Source organism: Jaculus jaculus, chromosome 4 (genome assembly GCF_020740685.1).
Source record: "Jaculus jaculus isolate mJacJac1 chromosome 4, mJacJac1.mat.Y.cur, whole genome shotgun sequence".
Lineage (NCBI taxonomy): Eukaryota > Metazoa > Chordata > Mammalia > Rodentia > Dipodidae > Jaculus > Jaculus jaculus.
Window position 1 is genome coordinate 102,949,717 of NC_059105.1, and position 12,386 is coordinate 102,962,102.

The window sequence follows — 12,386 nt, forward strand, 5'->3', positions numbered from 1 at the left end:
TTGCAAATAGCTACACCAATATTAAGATTTTATCACTATCTAACTGTTGAATTTATATTAAACCTATTATGTTAAAGAGTAAGCATTCCTCAAGGAACCTTGCTTTGTGTTTGGGGGAAGATTTTGCATTTCTAGTTGTATGTGGGATAGTTATACCATGTTAGGTAGAATTATGAGATTGTTAATATTTTAATTTGGAAATTAAGTATTAGGAGATATGGTTTGGTGTCAAGTTGACAAGGGATGGACTTAAGATAGTTAAGTTGTTGTCAACTTGATCCACAGAAATCCCCATTTGTGTGGGTCCCTAAGGTTGCTTCCAGGAAAGATTAGGAGGACATTCTGCCCCCAGAGTAAGCCCTCCCCCAGAGCTGGTGGCCCCTCTCAGAGAAGGACTTTATATAAGGAAGCTCTGGGTGAAAAGAGCACCCTTCCTTCCTTCCACTTGGCTGCCAGAGTTGCTTTCTGCTTTTCAGCATGGATTGAAGACCAGCGTCAACTGGAAACCCACGTGGATCAAAAACCAGCTGCTCCTCAGGAAGCCTCCAAGCCTTCAGTGCCAGGTAGGGACTGCTGAGGCATCTGGCCATGTAAGACCCCCAAAACGAGGACCCCATGATCTGCCCGGATATGGTGGCACCCCAAATCACTCACGAGAAGCGGTCTTGATGCAAACTGCAAGAGGATTTGATTCCAAGCGCGCTGGGGCCCACAGTTGTACACCGCGCAGGGGTAGAGGACTGAAGAGCCCCGAATGAAGGAACAGGACAGTTTTTATAGGGTTTCTAACAAAGCCTGTGCATTAGACCAATCATTTTTTTAATATCAGGAGCCCACGGGGTGAGAGCCAGTCAGTTTGTGTCACTCCATAGTTTCTAAGCCAATTAGTTTAATTTGTTCAAGCCCCTCGTGGACCAATCAGTCTCTTATGACCTTGGTGGTCAGCATTTGTGCAGGTCCTTGGGTGGGGGTAGCAGAGTGTGGTATCCGTCTCCTATGACCTTGGTGGTCTGAGGGAGGCTGCTACAGCTTATGGTGCAGGCTACTAAGGCTTACAGTGTGGGCTATTAAGGCTTATGGTGCAGGCTATTTACAGAAACCCAATAAGTGGTTTACTTTATTACTCATTTCCCATCCTTGAGGGCTATCTCATGCCCTTTTTACCTAGTTTTATATTAGGAGCGGGCTCTGATATAATGAGAAGAGGGATTCTTTACTTGCTTTCAACAGAGAGTAAAGCCTGGAGTTTGAGGTATGCAGGGGCCCGCTTAAGCTCCCTTTGGAGTGTGATAGTATTTCTGGGCTTCTGAATTCTTGGGCCTTTCAGCCATATGGACTGAGCAGCTACTGGGTTCCTTGATTCTTGGGCCTGCAACTGCTATTGGACTACTGTAAGCTAATTCAATAATTTCTCTTTTAAATATAATTCATTCTAGTGGTTCTGTTTCTCTAGATAATTCTGGTTAATATAAAAGGTACCATGAGATTTATATCCAAGTGGTTACTTTAAAGACCTTTAATAAATGCTAAGAATTAAATTTAAATGAAAAGACAAATATTGAAGTGAAGAACATTTCCTGACCTAAGCTTATTAGTTGATCCAGTCAGTTGTAACTTCTACATAGCTCATACACTTACATTTTTATTTAGTAATTTTTGTGACAAATTGATAAGAACCTATTGCATCCTAGAACTTATAATGCTACCTTCTTTAATGAAACAACAAATATCTCAGTTATTTCTCCGCTTCATTGTCATGTTGGGATTGTTCTTAATCCAGATATGTTTAATATTATATACAACTTTTTTCAATGAAGTTGTTTTATCTCTCTAACTAGTGTCACCCCAAATGCATACTCATGCATATCTGATGGTGACAACCAGAGTAATAAGTGAAGCTAAGGATTTCCTAACTGTGGATCTAAAAATCAAAGGGCTGATGAACTGGTTAGAAAATTTTAATGTGTGAAGCTGCAATCTTAACTATTAAAATAACAGACATGTGGAAATCTGAAGAACAGGTGCCTTTTTACAGCAGGTTTTAAAACTTAATTATCTATACTGGCCAAAAGATAACCACACTTGCTAGCTAGTTCAGTCTCAGGATGCTTTTTTCTTTTCTTTTTTTTTTTTTAATTACTACTTAATCTCAGATACCAAATTTTTTGACTATTTCTTCCAGAACACTGGCAGAGTATTATGGTACTATTAATCATCATTTGTTTGTTTTCAACTTATTTCCTGTATCCCAATATCCCTCAGTAACTTAAGCATTCTTTGCATCAGAAAAGTAACAACAGTGATGAAAGGAATTAGAAAACATTTACAGTAAGAGAAAAAAAATGAAGAAAAGTGATCAATAAAGGTATCCACAAGTTTAGAAAACCTCATGTTTGAAGAAAAGTGCATAGTTGAAGGTACATAACACAGTAGATTTGTTGGTAGACCAGTCAAGAAGAGAGTAAGACCTGAGCTGACTCTATACTGGAGGAAACTCTGAACCTGTAATATTAAGGATTAGGGTTCTGCCTTAACTGTGGGTAAAGTGATTAACCTCTACCAAAGAGCCAAGGGAGTTTCACTTCTTGTAGCCATTATGGAGATATTTCCTTTGATGTCATCATTGTGACCAGGTAGTCTATCTGTTTGTGTTTTGAGAGTCAGCTGTGTTCTCTACCAGCCTATACCATGTCAGTACTTTTTCCTTGCACATGTGAGGGTTCTTTATAGATTACAACTGGGCTCTCTTTGCCAGCAGTACAATTAGTAATTTGGAACTGAAAACCATTAGTATCTGTCTCAGTAAGAACTGAATAGAACTTACAATTTTCTGGAGTTGCTTATGTGAAGGAAAGGCAGTATTCATCCATGCTATGAGAAGAAAAGAGTTCACTCATCCATGCTGCATGCGTTGTCCTTTGAGATGCTTCTGTTCTTGAAGGAGCCCCAAAGTACAATTTCTAAAATAGAGGCTCCATTGTCAGACAGACCTGAATTCAAATTCTAACTCTGCCATTTACCAGTTGTATAACTGAGGGTAAGTGTATGACTGTCTCGAATTTGTGACTATATTTAGACTGAGCCATCCCAAGTATTTATCACTTTGTTGATTAACTGATACAATTTCCATTTCAAACAATCCTTAGCATATTGGAAGTGATTCACAAGGAGAATTAATAATAAAACAAAACAACAGCAAGAGGGGATAAAATAAATTTCTAATCCTAATATTTTGGAAGGTTAATATCTCTTGTAGCTAAATTTTCTACATGCCATTTTCTCTCACTAAAAATAATGTCAACAGATATTGAGGTCAATGCCACTTGTATACCTTTGAAAAAGTTTCTTATCTTCACAGATATTTCTTGGTTTTAGTAATATTCAGGAATCATTTAAGAAGTCCCATCATGTTTTCTATTTTTCTGTGTGTACAGAAGGCAAAAAGAACAAAATGAGTAAGACATACTAACTGCATATGAAGGCTGGCAGGCTTGTGGAAAAGGCAGTTAGGTCGAGAGGTAATGGATTCATAGTTTTATGGGATCAGGTTTTTTTTGGGGGGGGTTGAGATAAGGTCTCACTCTACCCAGGCTGACCTGGAATTCTATGGAGTGTCAGGGTGGCCTCGAACTCAAGGTGATCCTCCTACCTCTGCCTCCCGAGTGCTGGGATTAAAGGCGTGAGCCACCACTCACTGCTGGGATCAGTTTGATTCACTATGAACCATCATTGACAACATACCCAGCAGTGTTGGGACTCATGGACATTTTTAAATAAGCAAGGATGATATAATGCAAGGATCAGGGATACTCACTATAACAAGCACTGGAAAAAAAAAAAAAAAAACAACAACAACAGACATTTCAAGGGGCCATTGGTACATAGAAGAATTCTTGATTTTTATTTAATTTTTTTTTGGTTGTTCAAGGTAGGGTCTCACTCTAGCCCAGGCTGACCTGGAGTTCACTATGGAATCTCAAGGTGGCCTCAAACTCACAGCAATCCTCCTACCTCTGCCTCCTGAGTGCTGGGATTAAAGGCATGCACCACCATGCCCGGCTTAACAGAGGAAATTCTGTCTGAGGATTCAGATAAGCATACTTGTATATCTAGCTGTGTGATATTCACCACTTTCCTCTAACTCTCTGAGATTTCTCTCTCATATCTAATAAGACACTTCAACAAATTGACTAAGTCATAAAGAAAAGAGGCTAGCTTTATCTAACAGATCTAGTCAAAAGGCAAGGTCCTATATTTGGAAATGTCTTTCTTGATATGAGAGTGCTATGGTGGCACATGTCACAGCAAGAATGGGAGCAAAGTGGCTTCTACAGAAGATGTGTCTTTAAAGAGATAGGCCACTAATTCTTTTTTAGGGCTCACACCAGACTTCAGATAGTAATAAGGATCATGAATTCACAGGAGATAAACCCTATTTGACTAAGGCCAATGACTATGCCCTGTAATTGGTATGAAAATCCCATGCCAACCATTTTATAAAATATCAGTGACTAATTAAGTTAATAAATTATGGCTACTATGAATGCTTTCATAATCATAAAATTATCTGAATAATAAGCAAAGGATAGAACAGAGTAAAAAGCAATCAGTGGAAGTGAAAATTTTCTCAAAGTAATAATTAGAAGATGGGAAGAAGGAAATGGCTGGTTAATGGAAAAGAACATAGGAAGTACGAAATTTCATGTTGTCATTTTAAAAGGGACATAGGCAGATATATTTAAATACATGTTAAACGTTCAGCCTTCAAGTCAATCCCCAACAGGCATTATTGTGGAAACCAAAAACCTCTGAGAGGACTTCTCATTTGTTTGGGAAGCAAGCAAACTTTAGAAATGCAAATGTAATTGGAAGTATTCTTATCTTTCCTTACAACCTATATTAGCTATCTTGTTCAAGACACATTTGTGGATTTCATTTCATTTGTCACTTAATAAAAATTCTCTATTCTGTACTTTTGGTCTTCCTCGTTTTTTTTTTTTTAATTTTTTATTTATTTATTTGAGACAGACACAGAGAGAAAGACAGATAGAGGGAGAGAGAGAGAATGGGCACGCCAGGGCTTCCAGCCTCTGCAAACAAACTCCAGATGCTTGCGGCCCCTTGTGCATCTGGCTAACATGGGATCTGAGGAACCGAGCCTCGAACTGGGGTCCTTAGGCTTCACAGGCAAGCGATTAACCGCTAAGCCATCTTTCCAGCCCTCGTTTTGTTTTTGTTTTTGTTTTTGTTTTTTGTTTTTGTTTTTTTAAGTGCTTTCTGAACTCTTGTGGGGGAAAATTGTAAAATAGATTCAGAAAACATTCCAACAGTCAGTTATGAGCTAAAAATGGACAGATTAATCCCCAAAGACCTCATAGTTGACAAAGCTTTCACTTAATGTGGTGAACTATATTGCTAAGAGAAATTGATAACAACAGCAGTCGGGGAGGCTCCTTGACATTACATGAAATAATTATGGCCTTGGGGTATTGAAGGTAAGTCAGGAAGGAGGAAAAGAGCAAGGGTGATTATCTTTCCATAATACTAAAAGCTATTGTGTGACAGATTTTAAATTTAATTCAGTGAAACTACACTGTTTTTGCTTTTTCTTAAGTAATTCTTATTTTCCTAGCCTCTTCTTTTACTTTTGGTTTTATTTTCAATATGAAGAAAACAAATTTGCTGCTCACAAATGTGAGAAAGAAATTCATAGGGAGGACATGCACACAGAGGAACTGTCCTGCGCTGGTGGTATCCATTCAAGTTGTAAAAAAGCAAAACAAAATAAAAGAACAACAAAAAGCAACAACTTTGGAATCATTATAGGATGATCTAGTAAAGCTCATGGTGTATAAATTCACTCCTATGCCTATGCCCTAAAGCAATGAATATGCACATATACCATCAAACATGCATCCAAATAGAAATAGTGCTTTTATACACAATAACCATGTTAAGAAAAAAAGTCTTTTAAAAGTAGACTAGATAAATGTGCTAATATTCATTATTTGGTATACTAAATGACTGAAAGATGTAATGGCAGATATTTTCAAAATCATGCATAAACTATAGAAGACATAATTTTGAGTAAAATAATTTAAACATTTAAACTATATAATTGGGTTTATAACCTGATTTCTTTTATATGATGTTCTAAGACACACAGGGATAAAACATTGTGGAGTGGTAGCAGTCATTCTGAAAGGTTTAAACTTTCACTAGAAAGTGTAGATAACTACAGGTAAAATAATGGCTACACTCGGGAGACAGATGACTGTGACTAGCAAAGAGACTTTCTGAGGAGAGAATTGGGTGGTACTAATGGCATTTAGTTTGGGGATGTGGTGTTCAATATGAAATGGCTTGTTTTCCTGTGTCCTTGTCTCTCCACCAGAAGAATGGTATAGAGAAGGTGAGCTATTTGAGTGATTATAACAATTGTTGGAGTGAAAACTGGCCTCTTGATGGCAGCGAGTTTGCCAACCGAGAGGACATAAAGGTGTTACACATCTAAATCCTTGACAGGATCCATGATAACAGTCAAGAGGCATGGAAGCCGATACTAGAACTGCCAGAGCAACAGCAGGTCGCCCTGGGGCGTAGCTAGGACTCGCCATTGTCGCAGCAAAGCAGGAGCAAGCCTAAATGCAAAGGAGTGCACATGTGGGAGCAGGTGCAGATCCAGTACGGCAAACGCAAGCATCTCCAGGGACCTGCCGGGACAAGATCATGTCTGGCTGCACTAAAAGCAACAGAAGGCTCAGAGCCCCGAGCATAATACTTCTGGGGCTCTTAAGGGAGGAAACAGGTCTGTCTGTGTCAGCACGAGGTCTTCTGGCCACTAACACAATTCTTAATCTTCAAAGTCTTCTCTCTTCCCCCAGTGGTGAGTCAGAACCCGTCAGAGGCGAGTGGGGAGCAGAATGTGGGAGTTGACACACGCTGGTCCTAGCTGGTCATGCAAATTAGGTGAAAATCACTGTGACCAATTAGAAGAGTCTAATCAGTTGCCAAGAGTTCAAAAATTGCCAGCAAGCATGTGCCCTCTTCAGTTACCATGGCAACTGCCAGGTAGCAATATTGGCTTTCAAAAACATGGAAGAGCCTGACAGCAATCAGAAGGAAATACCAAGCCATCAGCAGGGCACACAAATGGCCACTGAGTGTGCAGTTTGAGCTCAAGGATCATCTGTGGAGATACCTGTTTCAATCATGGCAGTCATAGCCATGCCCCTTTTCTCTCTTCTCATATATATTAACTGATTGATGAATATTTAATGCATTGAAATGTATAGTTATGTAAGGTATTTTTCTATATTGTTTAGACTTCATTATGAAAACGGTTAAAAATATCTTGGTTTGTCTTTCCATAAAGCAATTTCTGCTAAGCAGAGGGAAAAAGATTACTAATTATTTGATTCACACTGAGGTGCATAATCTCTTCAATTCTAAGGCTCACTTTAAGGAAGTTTCATCCTCTAAGCACTATGAAAAATTGCTGTCCCCATTGAAAGATGAGGCCAGAAGGCCAACACCCTTCCCAGAGCCACACAGCAGTAAACAATCCAGAGCCAGAGGCTGTGAGGCCCACAGACAGGCATCTCCTGCTGATGACATCTGAGCCCAGCATAGCTTTATGGGCAGTATCATGTTTTCTATTTCAAAACAGGACTAAGCACACATTCATGGTCCCAGACAACTTCAAATACTTTAAATAAGATGTAAGATACGCCTGTATAAAATAGATGTAGCCAATACATCTCTAATTCACCTCTTTGTCACTGGTGTTTTCAAATTCATGAACTACTTATTCAAATATGTTTCACTTCTCTAAAGTCAGATAATTTTGTTTAAAATGTATTACTTGTTAGTCTAAATCATGTATTGCTTCTGTTTATTTTTTCATTGTTGTTGTTTTGTAAGACAGGGTCTTATATCCCCCAGCCTAGCCTGGAACTCATGATATAACTAAAGCTGAAAAAAATCCTTGAACTTCTGATCTTCCTGCATGTACCTGTTAGGGCTAGGCTTACAGGCATGTATGATCACACCAAATTTATGGGGTGCTAGGGCTCAAACCTAGGGCTTCATATATACTAGAATACATACTCAGCCCTAGTTTCTATTTAAATAATAATGGTTGTATGATTAATTACCTTATATAAAAATGGCATATATATATATATATATATATATATATATATATATATATATACATATACATATATACACATGGCTAAACTAATACAATTAATTGTAACTCTTTCTTGAGAAGCTCATACCCATCCTTACCTACACCTTTCTGTCTATCAACTGTTTCTTAGAGGAGCACACATCCATGTTCTATTTTGTGCTTTTATTTTGTTCCTGAGCACCTTTTTTAACATCATTAATAAAGCTTCCAACTGTATTTCATAATGGCAAGGCCTGAATTTTCTTCTGTTGTTGAAGCTGTGAATCCCACTTTGGCCTGAGTCCCTCAAAGACTGAGAGAACTTCTCAGGCTACTACAGAGACAGTGTGGAGTTGTGTCTCTGTCATCTCATCACTGACAATGTTATAATGACAAATCCTTAGGACTAGGTATTTCTGGAAGCAGAATAAGGTAACAGCTTCATTGGTTTGCAATTACAAAATAGTGTTTATTAAACTTTCTTATTGGTTTATCTTTAGTCAAACAATCACATATAAGGTGACTGCTTGTGATTGGCTGAGACCAAGTTTATTTCCTATGTAACATAAACTTTTGCCAGAAATTACCCAAGTTAAGATTTGCAAATTTTCCAATTTAAACGAGGTTAAGGCTATTTTTAAGGTCTAGATTTTGACAACTCAGGAATTTTTCAGGCCTACTTTCTATTTTAATTTTATTTTGCATATTTAAATTACTGACATAAAGAAGTCATCAAATTGTGTGTCTTCAGACAGTGACACAAGGAGCCCTGAAACCCACAGGGAGTGGGCCATGGGCTAGCCCAGGTGGAGGCAGTGACATAAGGCAAACCTCTGAAGGTGATGGATTGGACAAGGCCATAGTGGAAACCAGGTGTGCCCCAGCAATCACAAAAACAGGAAAGAGATACCTCAGTCAGAGGTGACAGCAGTACAAATTCCTGAATTAGAATTATGCCTAGCATTTTCATAAACAGTGCTTGAATAATGGTCAGGCTCAGGTTATCAGGATTTGGCTGAGCTTCAGATTATATATAAAAATTTAAGTAACCATGACTTAAAAAGAGGTGATTACTGTTATGGTTTAGCTCTTAAACAGTCTCATGAGGGTGCGTACTAATAGGCTTGGGCATCATCCTATGGTGATATTGAAAGGTGGCATAACATTAGCAGGTAAGGCTAGTGGGAAGAAAATAAATCAGGTGGAAATGAGCCTTTGAAGAGGCTACTGAGTCAGTCTCTCTCTCTCTCTCTCTTTCCTTGTATCCACTGCCCCCCCTTCCTAGTTTTTGGCTGAGTTGCATAGCTTTCTTTGCCATTACAAAATCTACTGCTATAATGGGTGGATTCACCACAGATCCACAATGAGAGAGCCAAGGAACCATGGGTTGAAACTCTGAAGCCATAAGACAAAAAAAGCTTTCCTCCATATGTGTTGATTATTTCAGGTATTTTTTTCACATAAAGGAAACCTGACTAACGCAAATTGTCTGGAATTAAATCAGCTTCACAAAACAACCAAGGCCCCATACTATTTCAAATTATGGCTTCTTCATTCTCCTTGTAATTTGAAATGTCAATTTGCATGCCAGCCCTCACTACTGAACCACAGCAAGGAGTAAATGGGGGACGGAGATAACCAAAGGAAAATTTACCCTTCTCCTTTTAGGTATCCTTCCTGAAAGCAAAGGCAACAGTTGGTATTTGTCCCATTGACCAGGAAAAGTATCAAATGAGAAAACCAAGTTAAAAAAGCCTGAGAAGTCCCAGCAAAAAGCTGAAATTCCAATTTTCTTTTTAACAATGAAGAAAATGAAAGCATATTATAAAACAAGAAATTTGTTCTGGCGGAAAGAATCGAGTATAGAGAAGCAGATAGAGGAAACTCATTTAGGAACTTAGTATACCATGGCAATTTGAATTTTACACTTGAAATCATGGGCTAACTATCCCTAGGAAATTACCTTTCTTGAACATACAGACTGCCAGAGAGTCTAATACTCTATGTACATTCACTTCTTCAAGCTGTCCTCAGAGGATGGCAAAGCTTCTAAGGGATGAGAGTCTAAAGTGAAGTCACCAGACTTCATAGTCATTGTCTCCATCTTTTTCAAGTAAGTCACTATATCCTGTCACTGCTAAAAGATGATAGTACCACTTGCACAAAGATTTGGAAAACTTTCTAGAATTATAACATGTTGAGACCAGCAACCATCTTTAGTAAGAGCAAACATGGAGGAATAGGGTATAGCTATGTGTTGTGTACATGTTATTGTTTCCCCAACATTATGTATTAAACTCTTTACTCCACTAGCTGTGTTTGTGACTTTATTTGAAAAAGACATTTTTGGAGATATAATCAAGTTAAGATATGGCAATAGTGGATTAGGGTGATCCCTGCATTCAGTGACTGTTTCCTTTATAAAGAGGTCATGTGAGGATACAGGGACAGAAAGAACATGGGCTGGTTGTCCATGGTTGACATGAACAGTTTGAAGGGATGTAACTGGAAGAAAGGGCAGACCAAGAACTAGGAATCACCACCAGAAATAATAGATAGTGGATTTTACATTAGAACCTACTATAGGAAGCAACCTTGCTAAGACCTTTATTTGATAATTCAAGCCCTCTGAACCAGGAGAGGATAAATTTCTGCTATTTGAAGATACCCAATTGATAATAATTTCCAACAGACACTCTGGGATACTAATATAATCCATAAGACTGGTTCTGAGACAGTTGCAACAGAAAAACAATCTAACCAGTAGCAGTATTGAAAACAGATGCAGAAAAAAAAATTACAACACTGACCAGAGAGTTCAAATACACCTTAAGCTAGAATATTATATCACACCTTTCCCCTGCTATCTTGACTCATAGAGAAGCAAGCAGTATTTGGAAAAGAAAAATTATTACCAAGTAATGAGAGTAACTTATTCTCACTTTGTTCTCTTTTTCCTGTGGTTCCTGAAGACTACTGATTAGAGAGGGGCATCACAAACTTAAAAGGTACCCGGTATTCATGTATTAAATATTTGAAGTATCTTAGAACAAAATTAAAGTCAGTTCACTCACATATTTACCCACAGAATGACATAGAGAGCAACAATTCACTAAACTGTACACCTATTGATGCCCCTCATGGCCCAAAATTCACATGTAGACACTATGTCCAGTACATTAGCATGTAAATCTATTTTCAAATAGATCTTTGGAATGGATAATTAAATCCAAAGTAAGGCCTTATGTGACTGACACCCTAATAAGAAGAGGTTGGGACACATTCATGGAGGAAAAACAATGTGGGACAGAAAAAAAAGGAAATTCTATGTATTCCAGAAGACAGATTCTAGAAAGTCCCAAACCTTCCCACCCTTTAATCATAGACTTATAGCCTCCAGAATGGTGGCAATGTACATCCATATTTGTTTAAACTAGCTAGTCTGTGTTTTTAAATGGTATCCAAGCAAATTAGCATCATGATTTAATTGAAATTTAGGCTGAGGATCACAGTGTGTGTTCTAAGTCAGCTACTTAGAGGTGATTTCCACCCATTTAAAGGGCCTGTAGGCACACTTGTGTATGGATTATCTTGAAGCCTCAGTTTGTTCTGCATAGATCACTTTTCATGTTATACATGCATATGTACAAAAGTTCTTTCTTACCTCAGTAGTATTTGGCTAGTTCTCTCCATGAATAGCTTTCAACAAAAATTTTATGGTAAAAGTGTGAGTGCTCCATTCAAAAGCCTTACACATTTGAAAAACCACTGCCCTACAAATTGCTAACAATAAAGGATGATCGAAAGCAACTGAAACATGTATGCTATAAACATGAAGGTCTTCCTAGGTCCATTCAGAAGAAACTAGATTATTGGTTATTCATTTTGCATCATGATAACTCTTCACTGTGGTTGTTTAGCCTCCACCATGAAGATCACTAGGAAAACAACTGACTGTAATATTTTCCAGAATTGGCCCTTGAAAATAAGCCATTTACAATGATTAATATTATCAACTTGACAAGATATAGAATGACCTACAAGACAAATCCTGGGCATTTCCATGTGTGTGCTTCCAGATTAAATTAACTGCTAACTAAGGTAGGAGGACCTGCCCTATCTGGAGATAGCATCATTATATGGGCTGAGATTCCAGGTTGTATAAAAAGGAGAAAGCTAGTTGAACACGAACAAGCATGTATCTATCTATCTA